Source organism: Carettochelys insculpta, chromosome 3, assembly GCF_033958435.1.
Source record: "Carettochelys insculpta isolate YL-2023 chromosome 3, ASM3395843v1, whole genome shotgun sequence".
Taxonomy (NCBI): Eukaryota; Metazoa; Chordata; order Testudines; family Carettochelyidae; genus Carettochelys; species Carettochelys insculpta.
This window is the reverse complement of record NC_134139.1, coordinates 100,096,389-100,113,594: the sequence shown is the minus strand read 5'-3', so window position 1 is coordinate 100,113,594 and position 17,206 is coordinate 100,096,389. Positions and strand designations below refer to the sequence as shown.

General features: G+C 41.2%; 1 protein-coding gene across 3 annotated transcripts in view; it reads right to left on the bottom strand.

The window, feature by feature from the left end:
- HIVEP2 (HIVEP zinc finger 2) overlaps positions 1 to 17,206 on the bottom strand; it is a 183,789-nt gene that overhangs the window by 147,174 nt on the left and 19,409 nt on the right. For 2 of the 3 annotated variants that reach the window (XM_074990457.1, XM_074990456.1), the window contains exon 2: positions 11,052 to 11,125. The exons of the other annotated variant lie outside the window; for it this stretch is intronic. The gene's annotated coding sequence lies outside the window, so the exon portion shown is untranslated. The remainder of the gene's footprint in view (positions 1 to 11,051; positions 11,126 to 17,206) is intronic. 3 annotated transcript variants of the gene reach the window in all.

The following is a 17,206-nucleotide window of genomic DNA, read 5'->3' as shown; positions in this document are numbered from 1 at the left end:
CACGTGATTAGCATAACTTGAATTAACCATACTTGAGAAAGGAGAGTGTGTGGGCAAGGTGGTCATCTTTTTAAAAAGCATTTAGCCAAAGTATTTTTCTGTACTTCGTCAAGGGCATAATTGCCATTTCTCAGATACTGACATGCTGTACTGTGTGGATATATGCTGACTCTCATTGTCAACTCTCTGTGTTTGCAAACTTTTACCAACATATAAAGGTTACTTCTTCCGAAACATTTTTTTCTTTATTACTATAGAACAGCAGCAGGCAAGATATGGCCCACAGGACAAATCTGGCCCATCAAGCCACTGAATCTGGCCCATGAAAGCTGTGTCTACACGTGCACGCTACTTCGAAATAGCGGCACTAACTTCGAAATAGCGCCCGTCGCGGCTACACGCGTCGGGCGCTATTTCGAAGTTAACTTCGACGTTAGGCGGCGAGACGTCGAAGTCGCTAACCTCATGAGGGGATCGGAATAGCGCCCTACTTCGACGTTCAACGTCGAAGTAGGGACCGTGTAGACGATCCGCGTCCCGCAACGTCGAAATTGCTGGGTCCTCCATGGCGGCCATCAGCTGGGGGGTTGAGAGATGCTCTCTCTCCAGCCCCTGCGGGGCTCTATGGTCACCGTGGGCAGCAGCCCTTAGCCCAGGGCTTCTGGCTGCTTCTGCGGCAGCTGGGGATCCATGCTGCAGGCACAGGGTCTGCAACCAGTTGTCAGCTCTGTGTATCTTGTGTTGTTTAGTGCAACTGTGTCTGGGAGGGGCCCTTTAAGGGAGCGGCTTGCTGTTGAGTCCTCCCTGTGACCCTGTCTGCAGCTGTGCCTGGCACCCTTATTTCGATGTGTGCTACTTTGGCGTGTAGACGTACCCTCGCAGCGCCTATTTCAATGTAGTGCCGCGCAACGTCGAAGTTGAACATCAACATTGCCAGCCCTGGAGGACGTGTAGACGTTACTCATCGAAATAGCCTATTTCGATGTTGCTACTTCGAAATAAGCTATTTCGATGTTGGCTTCACGTGTAGACGTAGCCGAATTGCCTCAAGCACAGAGCAGACAGCTGCTGTTTTAAGCTGCTACCAGCCCCACCCTGCCACCCCTGTATGTCTCTGCTCTGGAGGCTGGGAGGGAGGGAGAGGGTTTGTGTGCTGCTCCTGTCCCCTTGCAAAATATCTCAGCTCCCATTGATGGGTTTATGGTTTCTGGCGAATAGGAGCTCAGAGATTTTGCTGAGGGTGGGAGGTGGGCGCTACATACAGTTTTCCTCTCCCTTCCAACATCTCAAGCTGAGAACTGCAGGGAGCAGTCTTGAGTAGTCTGGGGCTGCAGCAGGCAGAGTCTGTTTCAGGGCCCTGCTGAGCCGCTGGCCGGGAGTCCTCCAGTTAAGTCTCCTGGCCAGAAACTGTCTCTGGCAATCCAGCCCCTCTCTCCCACATAACCCGAATCCTCAGCCCCTCCTCCTGCACCCATACTCTCTTCCAGATCCTGCATCCCCATCCCGTGCCTCAGGACACAATGCCACCCACTCAAGTCACCACCTTAACCTCTGCACCCCAGGTCACACCCCCCTCCTGCTGTAGCTCACACCCCAAACTCCTGCAACCCCTCCTGTATCCCAAATCCCTGCCTCATGTGATAGCAGCGTCTTTCACCCAGACTCCTTCCCAGACCTCACACTCCCTCCTGCACCGCAGTCCCTTACCCCAAGGTCCTTTCTGCATGCAACCTCATCCCAGACCCTGCATTTCCTCCATTAATGTCATGGAAGAGTGGAGCTCTTGACTACTTTCTAAATTCGTGGAACACCCCACATCAAAAATTACTGCCCACCCCAGATATAGAAGCTACTGGCTACGGTTCCCCTCTCAGCATTCCAACCAACATGCTTTCTCTCTAGAACAATGAGCAAAACAAGTAAGTTCCAAGTCTCATCAAACACCACTACCTTTCAGGGCACCAAAAGCATCAACAAGTAGAAACAAAAAGAGATGATAATTAACAGATGAACAAAGGGTAACTGAAGCAGAAAACTGCACTGCATATGTTTCCCCCAAAGCACCATGGGCTTAGGAACTACAGAATTCCCCTTGGCATCATAAAGTTACAGGAGAGAAATAACAGGCACTTCAAGATTCACAGCAATGCAATGCTCCGTATCTCCCCACCTCCCCATAAAGGCAGCAGGAAGTTTTTTTCCTCAGCCTTTCTTCAGAATCCAAAACTGAAGAGCATATACATTTGCATAACAAATGCCAGTTTGTCTATGACACACTACACACCCTCAGTAATCAAACTGTTTTTCATAACTGCCTGCCACGTGCTGCTCTTTCGCCTCTTCCCTTTGGTCCCCATCTTTATGGGCTCCTCAGTGCCTGTGATCACGTCAAAATACATTGAGAGTGACAGATAATAAACACTACTGGGGGATTTTATACTTGATCTGCAATGTAGCTGATCATCCAGAAGCTGGTGTACTGGCCTGACAGCATAAGGTCACTCAAACACCCTCCAATGAGCAGCACCTCTGAAAAAAGAACTCTTCAGCTCAAGATCTAAAAGTAGGTACAGTGCACAACAATTTCTGCAGCCCCTCCATCAGGAAACAGAGATCAAACTTTCATTTCAGAGAGCAAAAGCCATTAAGTGGAACATGTTGCAAATGTGACTATATGTGTTCAGGGTATGAAAGCATGCGGTGGGGGGGGAACCGACTCCCTGAGATCACAAGTGGAGGTGTGAGACTCACAGAAAGAGAGAAAAAAAGTCAGTCTGGAGCACAAAGAGGGGATGTGATTATTAATAGGAGCCAGAAACCCATGTGAGAGTCACAACTGGCTTTTCAGCCTTCCAAATACAGAATCAAATTGGTTTAAATGCAATTAACTGACAAAAAGTAGGCTAGGTTTGCTGATGGTAAATTGATATTTTTTTCAGAACAAGATTACATAGGTTTATTTGTCAGAATTCCACAGCCTGATGAACAGCCCCTTGCAGCTTAAATTGGTATTGGACAGTTCAGCCTATATTCTAAAGGGCATATGACATAATGATTGAATGAATGAGTTATCTGATTTTTAGATGCTGGCATATCTATGCAAACAGATATGCAGTTCCCTTTCTTTGTGATTCTGCTACTTGAAGAAGAAATTACAGCCTCACTAGGACCAACCTACATCCCACAAGCCCTGAATTATTTCTTCTCACACCACCACCAGAGAACGGAGACACCATAATAGGACACCGGACAATTGTGTTATACTTAGTGTGAAGAGTGTTTGTTCTTAAGTGGGGAAACTGGGTCTTTGCGGGATGTGCAAATGCCAGTAATTTGGAAAGCTGTCAAATGCACTTGCTCCTGAGCACACTTACTGTCTGTTGTATTCAGTCAACCATGCCACCTGTGCTCTGTTTTCAGGATCTATTGAGACTTCCGGCATCTCCTCTACGTGCCCTGGAAGCTAAGAGGCTCAATGCAGCATTAGAGCAGAGTGAAAGTGGCTGACAGTAAATAAGCTAGAAAGAAAGTGCAAATAGAATTCAGAATTAAATAACGCTTCTTGGAGAGTCAGTGATAAAATTCATAGAAAATCCACAAAACTAAAAAGCAGTCCTATAGCATGTTAAAGGCTAATAAAATGATTTATTAGGTGATGAGCATTCATGGGACAGACCCACTTCTTCAGATCTAGAAACTTCCAGATCTGCAGAAATGGGTCTGTCCCGTGAAAGCTCATCACCTAATAAATCATTTTGTTAGTCTTTAAAGTGCTACATGACTGCTTTTTTGTTTTGTGAAAATACAGACTAACACAGCTACCTCTCTGTGGCTACAGAAAATTCAGTCTGTCTCCCAAAGGAGCTCCAGGAGGAAATGGAACACTAAATTTAAAAGCTACAATTCTGTGCACATAAGACATATGAGCCTCACTCTCTCAAATGTCTTATATTTTATTATAATTTTGGATTTCTGAAAGTTGTCTCATTGTTAGGAATGGAAATTTTGGAACTACTTATTTGTGAAGCAGGTACATACCTCATGGGCAGTGACCATCCATTCCCATGATAATGTGCTTCAGATGTTGTATATGGGTTTTCAGGCAGTTCAGTCTTTATGGCTTTTTGCTCAGACTTCCAGCTAGTGATAATTAGTGCCAATTGCATGAATGACCTTCGCAATAAGGTTACCACCCCTTTAAGAAGTCAGCTGAGACAACAAAGTCATTTCATAGGCTCAAACAGGCACCTTCCAGGTGCCAATAAATCTGATGATGCTCAACTTGGACAAACCGTGACCTACATATAAAAGGATATCTCCTTTATGCTCTTAAGATTATTTCGGCCTTCTTTTAACAATTTCTTTTCCTTAACATTTATTTTAACTATTAAAATAATAAAACTATCCACATTATCTGGACACCTTCAACTGACAAAGAGGATGCAAACAGAAGCTAAAGCAGGTCTGAAAGGTGCCCACACTACTTCAAAGTGCCTTCATTCCCCAAAACTTCAAAGTGCCTGCAGCTACATGGCATGCCTGCACTTCAAAGTTTGACACTTCAAACTTGCTGCAGGGAGAATTAGCCTAATGAAGTGCTACATATTCATCGCAGCATTTCATTACTATTCACCCATCATGCTGATTACCATGCCCCCTTTGAAGTAGGGGACAAGTGTAGACATAGCCCAAGAGACTTAAAATCCACTTGGCTAAGTCAGTAACATTTTTAAAGATATCTACAGTTTTGTTCTTTCAGGGATCTTGACAAATAGATGTGTTGTATGTCAGAAAGCTGCTCAAGGCTTCAGAACAAAATGTGCAAATATAGCTCTCAAAACTTCCAAAGAATATGCATGTAATTAATTTAAATCATGCAAAGAGACCCAAAGAAATAGGACTTCTTGTGTGCTTAAAATTAAGCTGGTGGGTAAAGTATTTTCAGGATTACGGGCAAAGGAATTACAACGCTGCTGAGCAATGTAGAGTAAAATATGTTAATTTAGTAAACATAATTCTATTATGAGAGAATGAAGAGTGGTCTTGTGATTTAGACACTGGAGTGGGACACCAGAAGTGAGTTCAGTTCTTGGCTTTGCTACAGATTTCCTGTGTGTGACCTTTTGCCTTCCTGGTCTATTTAGACTGTAAATTTTTCAGTACCAGGACACTCCCTTAATATATGCTGGAAAGAGCACTGTACAAGGGGTCTACATTGGGGCCTTTAGACAATACTAGAATACAAACCATAAGGTAGTATTGTTCAGTTGTATATTTTTAATATTTTTCCAAACCTCCCTAGAAGTTGTTAAAGGGTATCCACTCTGCAAGGGCATTAGCATTGGGCATCCTTCTTAGATTCCTCACTCTCTTCCTTTTTCGTTTATGCATTTATTACTATTAGATAGGTTCAGAGCTGATACTGCAGAAAGAACGGGAGGGTAGGGGGAGAGGATTTCACAGATGCGTAATAAGTACAAGTTGAACCTCTCTATTCCAGTACTCTCAGGACCTAATCAGTGCTGAACCAGAGAATTTGTCAAACAAAAGGAGGTCAATATCGTCTAGCAGCATTAGAAACACTTCCAATGCTTACTGGGCTCTTAGGAGACATTTAAGGATAAATTAGATCTAAATAACAGCACAGAACACTGAGATCCAGGACTAGTGGCTGTAAAAAAAAACCTTACAGGACCGTGAAAAACCTGGCCACACCCATAATAAGTGGTCATCTGGCTAACTAAAATGATGCCGGCTTACAAATGTTCCAGATTAGAGAGGTTCAACCTGTACTGCAGCCTTGCAGCTATATTCTTCTGTGCTTGTCCCAATGTCCTTTACATCTTCAGTCTAAGTAAACTCTTTCATATCCAGCAGCCCTGGGACCAGGAGGTTGCCAGATATTCAAATATTCTGGACAACAGAGAGGTATACCTAGCAATGCATAACACTAAAGAAAAGGATTAGATATTAAGAATGCATACATTTTTCTTTGTGAGTACTTTATTTACCAAGAACAGTAGTATTGTACACCATAAACTTACACTGTTTTTGCTGTTTTTAATTAATATTTGCTTTTACTATACTGTACTTATGGAAAATGTAACCAATATTTACTTCTGGTTAAAATGCCGGTTATCTGAGAGCTCTGGATGATAGAATGCCAGATATGAAAGAGTTTACTGTATATCAAAGTCTAAAATCTTTGTGTTCTATTACCCAAGGAAAATCAAATAAATGAGCACATATGACTTCTTTGACAGAGGCCTTAAGGGACTGTTTCACAGCTGTGCAAATCAGAGTATCTTCTCTAGCAATGTAACTATGCTGGCTTAGAACAGCTAAGGAGCTAGCCCAGGGCCCTCCCCAGTTTCCCCTAGAGGAGCACTACAAGACTTCACATGCACTGCTCTGGGTTTAGGAAGCACCAGAGCCCTGTGAAATTGAAAAGCTTTTCTACCACTACAGCAACCTAGCATGAGCAAGACTTGTCAGGTACGTCACCCTTTAAAATGCCTGAGTGTCCTTAAAATGCCTGAGTGTCCTTAAAAGCAATTAATCTGATTTTTAAATGGTTCTGGCACATTTCAGTAGGTTTGCAAACCTCACAATAAAGGGTGGCACACAGAGCTCTGCCCGCACACGTCCACTCTGCAGCAAAGCATCAAGTCTTCCCCAGTGTTAACGTTACAGCTAATTCACCCAAATGTAATGTCTTCCAGTTCACATTCCCAGCTGAAGAAGAATTTTACTCTCTTCTCTCATATGAGATTGTACCAATTTGCTCAGGAAGGGAGCCGAGGTAAGGATGAGAATTTAACTTTCATCTACCAGACCAGAGATATAAACCATTGGTTTAAATGCCTCACCTTGGAAAGAAAGCTGTTGAGTTCTAGACGTATTAGGCTGATGGATAATTTTATTTTTATTTTTTTGTTGTTGTTGTTTCAACACAATATTACAGTAGAAGTTTCATTTTATTTTGCTTTACTGAAGAGCTCCCCAGTGTGAGTAAGGAATTCACAATCCAGACACAAAACTTAAGTGCACTTTTAGTACAGTAAACTCTCAAAATGCACAGAGTTGCGCTTAATTCGCATTAACACGAGTTGAGTACAACTCAAAGCCACTCTGCAGCTGTCTGCCTGCCAGCCTCCCTCATTTGGCAGCCTGGTTCCCGGCTCCCCTAAACTGGCGAGATCCAGGAAACCAATCAGCCATGTGCTGATCAGCTTCCCAGGTCCCGCAAGCGGTGGGGAGATGGGAATCAGGCTGCTGCCTGGTCCCGCTCCCTGCCATTCTGGAAGCCAGAAAAATGACCAGCCTTGTGGGCTGGTCAGTTTTCCGGCTCCTGCAAGCTCAAGGGAGCTGGGAACCAGTCTGCCGCCTGGTTCCCATCTCCCCCAACTTGCGTGAAATCTGAGTGATGTGGAGGTTGTGAAGAACGCAACCCCTCCATAACTCAAGAGTTTACTGAAGCATGAAACAAAGCCAGTTAAATTGAATATCCACAAACTTTGGAGAGTTTGACATTTGGATGTACATCAGAAATTTCATGGCCCATCTGTCTGACTTTTCCTTGCTTAGTATGTTGTACCATTCAACATGTAAGTAAAGATGGAAAATTAAGCTCAGAAAGGGAGATAACAACACATTCTTACAATGCCTGGCATGATCTTTAATGGCATTTTGCTCTGCGGAAAAAGGTTTGTACAGCTTTCAACTAATCAAGAAGGGTTACTTGAAAATAAAAAAGACATTGCTCTCAAGAAAATAAAGACTACCATCCAGATCTTGATAGCATTACCCCTGTTTTACAGATAGGGAACTGAGATACAGAGAGATCAAATGTTTTGTCCCAGGTCATACAGGAAGCCTGTGACACAGAAGGGAACTGAATATAGGTCTCCTGAGCCCCTAGCTAGCACCCTAACCACTAGTGCATACTTCCTGCTTCACTTAGGTGGAGAATTCTACCAAATACTGCAGAATGACTGAGTACAGACTTGCTTGCGCAGTCACACTTTGCAGCCAGTAACATACGCTTAAAAAAGCATCCATATGAAATTATCATTTAAGAGCTAATACCTAGTCTCTAAACGCCAAGCACTAACTTGGACTGAAACTAGTCTGATAGGTTTTCACTGTTTCACGGTAGGAAAGTTAGTCTATTGTCTAGTTGAAACAGCCCACCCAGGATGAAGGGAATAAAGCTCCGGGATTTTAACACTGCACCAATATTATTTCATATTGACATATGCAACACTTCTGCGGAAATGAAAAATTTCCTTTCCCACTAACACAACTAGTTATCACATCGCAATTGCTAGCAGAACTGGCCTGCTGCAGAATGAACTGAACATCTACCACCGCAACAGAAAAAGTTTCAATCTACCAGTAGTGACTGTACTGTGAGAAGCAACTGCTCAAGCAAGAATCTCCATAAATATGAACCCAGTTCTTCAGGAGACTAATATGCATCTGATAAAACTGGAATGTTCTCAAGAAGCAAAGTCCAACTCAAAAATACCTCCAGAGTTTGGAAGTGTTAAGATCAAGGATCTTGATTCAGATACAGCAAAAAGAGAGACTAACTATACTTGGATGCAGATACAATGTTGACTAAAATTCAATTGCATATGGCCTCTGCTTCCCCAGCCAAACACACACATCACTATTATGGATTAGGGCCCATCTCTGCAACAAACTAGATGATCATTACATCAGAATGGCCCACATTTTTGCCACTATTACTTACCAACTTGTTAAAGCCTGCCCTTGTCAATGCAACAAAGGGGAGCAAGAGATTGTACTTGTTGAGATCCTCCTCTCTCCAGCTACAGCTAGGTTCTTTGGCACAGCTTGCAGCATAATGGGTCACAGGTTTTGCTCACTTGAACAGCAGAGGCTGGGGTCCCTTGCCAATAAATGCACCATGCATAAAATTCATTCCTGTGACCCAGGCCAAGCCAAAGCCTATGCACCACTCAGGTTATGCCTTACTCTGACTTAAATGCACAGAGATGAATTCCGTATGTGTACATCAGCTAACTGATAGTCTGAACACAACCCTTTTGGGAAGATAGTATTTTATTGCCTGACCCTCTCTCACAACTCTCCCTTGAGGTCTACTGTGAGGTCTTGCCCTGTTCTAGTATAGCAGTAAGAAACTCTCTCTTCACTTTTCATACCACTTGTTTAGCAGTGCAGCACAGGGAAGAAGTTTGCCCTTTACCATATTAAGTTACTGTTCAGTGAAGTCATAACCATGCCTTCTAATATCACCACACTGCAGTGTAAATAAGCTTGTAATAAAAAGAATATTGTTATGACTCTTCCTGTTTAATCCATTTCAGGCTAAAACTTTGCTTTAAGGTTACCTGACTAAATACAAGTTCATTTTATCTTTCTAAAAATTGGTTCAATCTGCAAAGAGAAACCTTTTTCCAGATGTATTGGTAAAGAAATACAAAGAAAAGATTTAAAAAAAAATCCAATACACAATGTATTTTTCTTTTTCTCATTTAAATTTAATTTGTGCTTTGTAACTTTCATGCAGTGCATCCCATGTTGCTGAATAATTAGTGTAAATTTTCATATTTTTAATTGGCAAAAAATAGTAAAATGTAATTGGTGGTAATTATTTCAAATTTTGCAGCAGTAGGATGCTTGCTTCAAAATGCAAAGGAAAAAGGGTATGTATCTAAATATTCTGCCAAATTTAGGCCTTAGCATGGACCAGCATTTTTTCCCAAGGAAAAAAATATTTTTCTATGCAGTCACCATATACACAGAGGGTAAAAAATAATTCCTCAGCAGACAGCCAACACAAAAACCCCTTTAGTGCTATTTCAGGACTAACATAAATGGTATTTTAGTCATGCACAGGCTTTGGGCTGTGCCCTTTGCTTGGGTGAATTTCACCTTTAGTAATTATTTTCTCTAATCTAAGAACCATATTGCTATCCTAGATCTACCAAAGCAACTGTATGAATTCTAGAAGAACTCAAGGCTGACCTTTCTTTATCTATACTTCTAACAATGCCCCGGATCATGCCCCTTCCCCTTTATGTTCATGAAGCCTATGTACAGTTGTTTGGTCTGGCCTGGTTCCTTATCCATAAAGCAGTGTTACGACCCCAAGAGTACAGATATCCACAGACCATCCAATCCCATCTGTAGTAGTCCACAAGTGTGGTATAGTGGGGGTGGCATTGATATCATGAAGGAGTGACATCAGGTTGGAAACAAGATCTCACTCATGAAGTGACAGCCAAAGCAACTGTAGAAGACTGAGCACCCTATTCAAAATCTAACTGCTGCAAGAGCCAACTGACAGTTCAAAGGAGAGAGAGAGAGAGAGAGAGAGAGAGAGAGAGAGCGCTAGCAGCTGGCAGAGAAGCATTCTCAGAGGCAATCAGAATGTGGGTAAAAGGAGCACAGGCTCCCCTAAGTCTTCTCACTGCTAGATACACGTACTCATGCACAATTTATAATGCTCAAGATGGGTGAAATTAGCAGGAAACGCCACTCTGCATGAGGAAGGGACTTCTACACCCTTCACGATCTGATCCTTCATAAGTAAACATGAGAGAAAATCTGACCAACCCTCTGGGATTGAATTTAAAAAGTCAGAAATATAACACAATATCTAGAGATAATATTTATCATTACCACCAATACCACAATGTAGAATAAGGAGCTTTAGATCTGAGTGCCATAAAGCAAGAAAGAAATTGTCGTGTATAATGTATGAACAGAAAAATACTAAAAGGGCATATACCATATCTAAAAAATCCTACAAATTCAGATGCTACTGTGTGAAGTTTCTTGCCCTTATAAACCTGTTTTAATGTTAATGCAAGTGCTAACCACATTTTTTCAGTGCAATTACTTTGACATGCCAGGAAAAATACATTACTATAAAACATTAAGTCAAAATACAATAAAAAGGAGAGTCAGCATAAGTGAACATTCATACTGAAGACAGATACTCCATTTTTTTTTTTTACAAATGCCGCAAAAATTTAATTCCATCTTAAAGACATTACCGTATTTATCCAGGAAGCAAGTGTCTGTCCTTATGTTTCCCTACAGATGTCCCTCAGTTCTGACTTGAAGTGACCTGTAAGATGTGAGAAAATACTGTAGTCACAGTTCATGCATGTTCAGCTCTTGACCGCCCTGCTAAGATTATCAGTAAGGGTATGAATTCAAGCCAGCTGCAATGGTAGTTTATGCAGTATAACTCACTTCTTAACGTAATCTATTTTTCCTAGCTGTTACACCATATATATGCTACACATTATCAGTGATGGCATGCAATGCCTAAACAGAGCAATATGAGCTGCAGACAGGGAAAAGCATTAACTCTCATATTTTACTTTCCATTATTAATAACAATACTTGGCACATTCACCTGCACTGTAGCGATATTAACTAATTTTCTTAATGCCTTACAATATTGTTGAGTATTACACTATCTGTAAACTGAGACACGAATGTTTCAAGTGGCTTGCCCAAAATGAGAGAATGTGTCAGGGTCTTGAATCACAGCTCAGAAATCCTGACTTTCAGTCCCCTACTCTACTCACTTGACCCTACTGCCTGTCCATAAACCCTTATTCCTCCCACTTCTTGCTCACATTATTTATGAATTTTTTCCTCTGTTTCATAAAAAATAGGCTGGTCCAGGCCTAATATCTAGGGCATGTCTCTGAGGATCAAAATAAAATAATGGTAGAATAATTTGTCAAAGAAAAAGTATTAAATATTTAATTTAAAATCAATCACTCTCATTCTAAATGCACTCAAGTAACCTTCTGCCTCCCTCTTACATAAAGTGGTTTCAAAATCTTCCAAGAGCAGGACTGTAGTACTATATACATATCTAATGAACCTATATGGGGGGTGGGGGGGAGTGTCATTAAAGGGAAAAAAGAGTTATGTAAAAAATGTGTTAAGATCAGTAGAAAGCCAGCAAGTTATTTTCTTTTTAACTTATACACATAGAAGAGCCACATTTAAAAGACTATGCTTATTAATCTATATTACTTTAGTTGGGGGGGAAGCAGCTTCCCCTCCTCACACACACTCCAACACACACAAAACCCTCTGGAGTCTGCACATCGCTGAGTGAACTAACACTTAATGTGTTAGAACATTTCCATCTCAAGACCCTGCTTCAAGACACTTCTCAAATCGTATAATGAATATCTGGAACTAGGCTATGTGACTGAAAGGACCAGCATACCGTATTTAATTTCAAAGCCTAGTCATATACTTTTCTGTGTAAGAATGAACGTCAGTATTTCGGTACATATCTCACTATCCTTTCTCCTGCATGCAAGCATCTCTTCATGAAAGATTCATGTTACATAACTACAGATTATTAAAACCAAATGACTACTGTGCTGGGGAGAATAGCAGATTAAAGGTATAAATTCTGAACTTGCATTGTATAAAAACTGACAAAACCTGTTCTTAAAACAGTATTGCTACACATTTGAAAAATTAGCTCCATCAAAACCAATTATATTCAAAGTTAAATATTCTTTCAAACATCAGGTACAGCACTCAAAATTATGTAATGTCTCTTATCATACTATAATATTCAACACTAGAGCATCTGTCTTTTTTTGAAAGGTGGAATTTTCCATCATTTTTAGAAATCTTTTGTAGATAGATGCTTGAATTCAGAACTGATTAATTTGTAAAAATTCTGCTTTGCTTTAATACTGTGAATGACTTGGAGAAAACAAAATCCTCTTCCCAGATAGCTGCAAAATGTTTTTGTTTTGCAGTAACGTTTGTATTTGTGTTTTAGTCACAAAGTAAGAAGGCAGCAACTAGAAAGGAATAACCAAGATATTTCCAGTTAGTGCTTTGTAAAAAGCAAGATTCTGTATTCCATGGTGGCAAAGAAATCTATTCAGGACCTTTATATTCAGCATTATTTGAACCATATTTCAGGATCCCATGAATGCTTTATGCCCACCTGACAGTATATCCTCTATATTATGCAAGTGCTGTAGACTCCCCATGGCAAATTATCACCTAACCATCCTGGTCTTTTCAGCTCAGCTGTATCCACTGACGTGCTCTGTAAAATGAGCCATTGCAATACAACTGTATTCTCCTTTCTGTCATTTGGGGAGGGGAGCGCGGGAGAGAAAAATTATGTGTCTGGCATCACTACAGTGGAGCAGAGCAATAGCAAGCTGATTGGCTGACTCTAGGAGACAGAAACATCAATCAGGGTACTGTGCTAGTACTGGCTCACTGCAGAGTGCAAACCTGAAACTAGGTCTCAGCAGGCTCAAGTGCAGGAGGAGGAAGAAAAAAAGAGAGACGGAGAGAGCGCACTATTTTCTCAAAGCAGGAAGAAAGGGAGGCCATGAGCGTTTCCTGTTGTGCAGCTGAAACAAGCAAAGACGTCATTACATTTACACTCCCTCAGGGTATCAGCAGACAGAGGGCCAAAGTTCAGTCATTTCCAATTCGCTGCAAGAGGAGAGGTGTTTGAGGGGAAGCCAGCAGTGGCTTTCACTGCTAAAAGCATTCTCTGCACTTACATAGCAAAACAGTTAAAGCAGCATGTGTGACTAGAAACAATATTTGCCTATGATGTAAGCTGCTTCTATGTTTTTCTGTAGCACTTGTGTAGAGCAATATACCAAGCTCTTACCTATTTAAATGTTTGTATAATTAGATATGAATGATCCCTTACACATTTTGGAGTAGTATGGGGAAATGAATTTTGATATGCATATATTTTTAATGTAAAAATCAAACGCATTCTTAAGGGATTCCCTTGCTCAATAGTTCTGACCATCCAGCAGAACACAAGAGAACAGAGATGCTTCCTTCCTACTTCACCTCTTCACTTCATGAAATTATTTAAGGGTCTACAGGAATAACATTCTATGAACACAGAAAAGCTGTCATGTATCACTTTAAAAACTAACAAAATAATTCATTAGGTGATGAGCTTTCATGATGAGCTTTCTTCAGTCACCAGGTCACCCTTAAAAAGTCAGACTGTAGTCACACAGTGGTGTGATATACCAGTTAGCAAATGCTGATCTTTAAACAATGGCTGTCTCCCACTGTCTCTCTGGTGAAAAGAAATGCTGTTTGATATTTTGAAGCACCTCATATTGCATGATCTGACTGCACGTCACCATCATCTTCTGAACAGGCAGCTTATTTGATAGTTGCCTAAAAGTCTTCTTGTACTAAAGCAGAGTCCAATAATCTATTTTTCATGGCAAACTTTTTATCTAAACACATCCTATTTACTGAGAATAACACACTTTGCTAGTAATGTCATTTGGTAATGGGATTATGAACATTTTCTCCTCTAAGTAAATGGTTCAAAGATAACACAAGTTTGTAATGGTTTAAAAGTTTTCACCACCACTAGCTGTTCAGAGACCTATGTGAAATGATGTGATGGTTTTAGTCCAGTTGCTAAGGTGCAGAAGTCTATATTAGAGATTCAGCAACAGAACAACTGGTCTCATCAAGAGCCAGTAACTAACTGGGAATAGCAATGAATTCATTAAAGACAATTCCTCTAAATTACAGTTGTGGCTGGCATGGGGAAGCTAGTACAGCTACCCAATTAGACCTGTTCTGCAGCTAAACAAAAAATGTCAGTCTTCAGGTCTGTAATATAATACCTATCACCAAAACAACATTCAATTTAAAAAATAATACCCCTTATATACTGGTGAGCAGTTTCTAGTTTACTGTTTTAGCGAAATCTTCTGATCTTACCCATGTGTATTCAATGCAATATGGGCTTCAACAAAGTTCCTCTGGATTAATTCAGGTGGTAAGAACAATGAGGAGGTCTTGTGGCACCTTAAAAACTAAGACTATGCCTACACTGCACCCTAAACTCAAAAGAAGATACACAATGTATAGACTATTTCAAAATAGGCTATTTCAGTATTTGGCGCTGCGTAGACAGCGCCAAATGTCAAAATACTGCACTATTTCAAGGCATCCCTTACTCCTCCTGCAACGAGGTATACAGGAATACCAAAATAGCAAGTTCTTTATTTTGAAAAATATTTTGAAATAACAGGCATGTTTCATAGACGCAGAATAGCTATTTCAGGATACCACATACAAAGGCTGCGTCTACACGTGCACGCTACTTCGAAGTAGCGGCACCAACTTCGAAATAGCGCCCGTCACGTCTACACGCGTCGGGCGCTATTTCGAAGTTAACTTCGACGTTAGGCGGCGAGACGTCGAAGTCGCTAACCTCATGAGGAGATAGGAATAGTGCCCTACTTTGACGTTCAACATCGAAGTAGGGACCGTGTAGACGATCCGCGTCCCGCAACGTCGAAATTGCCGGGTCCTCCATGGCGGCCATCAGCTGGGGGGTTGAGAGACGCTGTCTCTCCAGCCCGTGCAGGGCTCTATGGTCACCGTGTGCAGCAGCCTTTAGCCCAGGGCTTCTGGCTGCTGCTGCTGCAGCGGGGGATTCATGCTGCATGCACAGGGTCTGCAACTCGTTGTCGGCTCTGTGTATCTTGTGCTGTTTAGTGCAAGTGTGTCTGGGAGGGGCCCTTTAAGGGAGCGGCTGGCTGTTGAGTCCGCCCTGTGACCCTGTCTGCAGCTGTGCCTGGCACCCTTATTTCGATGTGTGCTACTGTGGCGTGTAGACGTTCCCTCGCAGCGCCTATTTCGATGTGGTGCTGCGCAACGTCGATGTTGAACATCGACGTTGCCAGCCCTGGAGGACGTGTAGACGTTATACATCGAAATAGCCTATTTCGATGTCGCCACATCGAAATAGGCTACTTCGAAGTAGGCTTCATGTGTAGACGTAGCCAAAATGTGTTATGTCGACAAAAGTCAGCACTTTCACCAACAACCTTTTGCCTCTTTCAGATGAGGAAAAGCACCTTTTATTTACAGGGTCTGGAAAAAAAAAAATCTGTGTGGATGCTCTGGAGGGCCTTCTCTCAACAGACAGGGTGTCCAAGGTAACGGGCAGCCCTGGCTACTGTGCTTCCAGGTGCCTGTTTTGCTGATAGAGTGCCCAGGCAGTCCGGCTGCTCTGTTGACAGAGCAGAGCCATCTTCCGATTGGCTTTTCTGTGTGGCCACCCTGTCAACAGAAGTTTTGTCGGGAAATCTCTTCTGACAGTGACTTATTTCGACTGATCACTGTAATGCACCACAGCCAGCCTAACAGATTTATTTGGCCGTAATCTTTTGTGGGTAAAAAACACTTTGTCAGATACATGCAGGTGAAGAAAAATCAGAAGCTATCCCTTAATGATAAAGGTGCCTGTAAAATGGAAGGATTTCCTGGAGGAAGGAGGTTGGGCCGAACAGTCAATCAAGTGGCTCTGAGAAAATGTCCATGGAACATAACATCCTAAAAGACCTGAATGCTACCTCCATCAAGTTTTCTTGAAATTTCAATCTAGCATACTGTACTGAATTGAATCAAGATGATAAGCCTGAGTCATTTACTTTAAGTCTCAGATCTAAGATAGACAGAGTTATAAACTAAGACCATCTAAGAAACAAGAATTATAGTTCTGATTGCATTGAAACAATTGCCACAGAGCTCAGCCCTACTAAACTAAACTGAACGTAAATATGATAAGTAGCTACCACATGGTGTGTATTTGTTCAGGACAGAATGTAATGAGGAACGTTTTTTTCACATAACTATCTGCATCCTTAAAGTTAATATTTGGGTAATTATATATACAGTTTTTCAAATAATCGAAGCAGTATTAAACCATCTTTAACAAGATCTGACATGGGAAAATGCCATCTGTTCTTTATAGTGCATTTTGTAGCAAAATATGATTGTTATGCCTTCAAATGGTTTTAATCCGACTGACTTTTTTCTCATTTAAAATTTGAGACTTAAAGCAAACACAAACAGATGGAAATTGTGATCAGGTCTAATTGTTGGTTCTTGTGAAATACTGCTAATAAGTACAGCCATCTCCATTCTAAATCAACTCACTCTGGGAATGGTTTAAAAACTATACAAATATGTAGAGAAGATTTCAGCAAACATTTTTGTATGCTTTATACAAAGTTTATTTTCACGTACAAAATATTCAACACACTCACAGATTATTAATGCCTTAATTAAACTCTCACCCTTTAAAATCTATCTATATAGTATGTTACATAATAATGGAATTTAATTTTTAAAA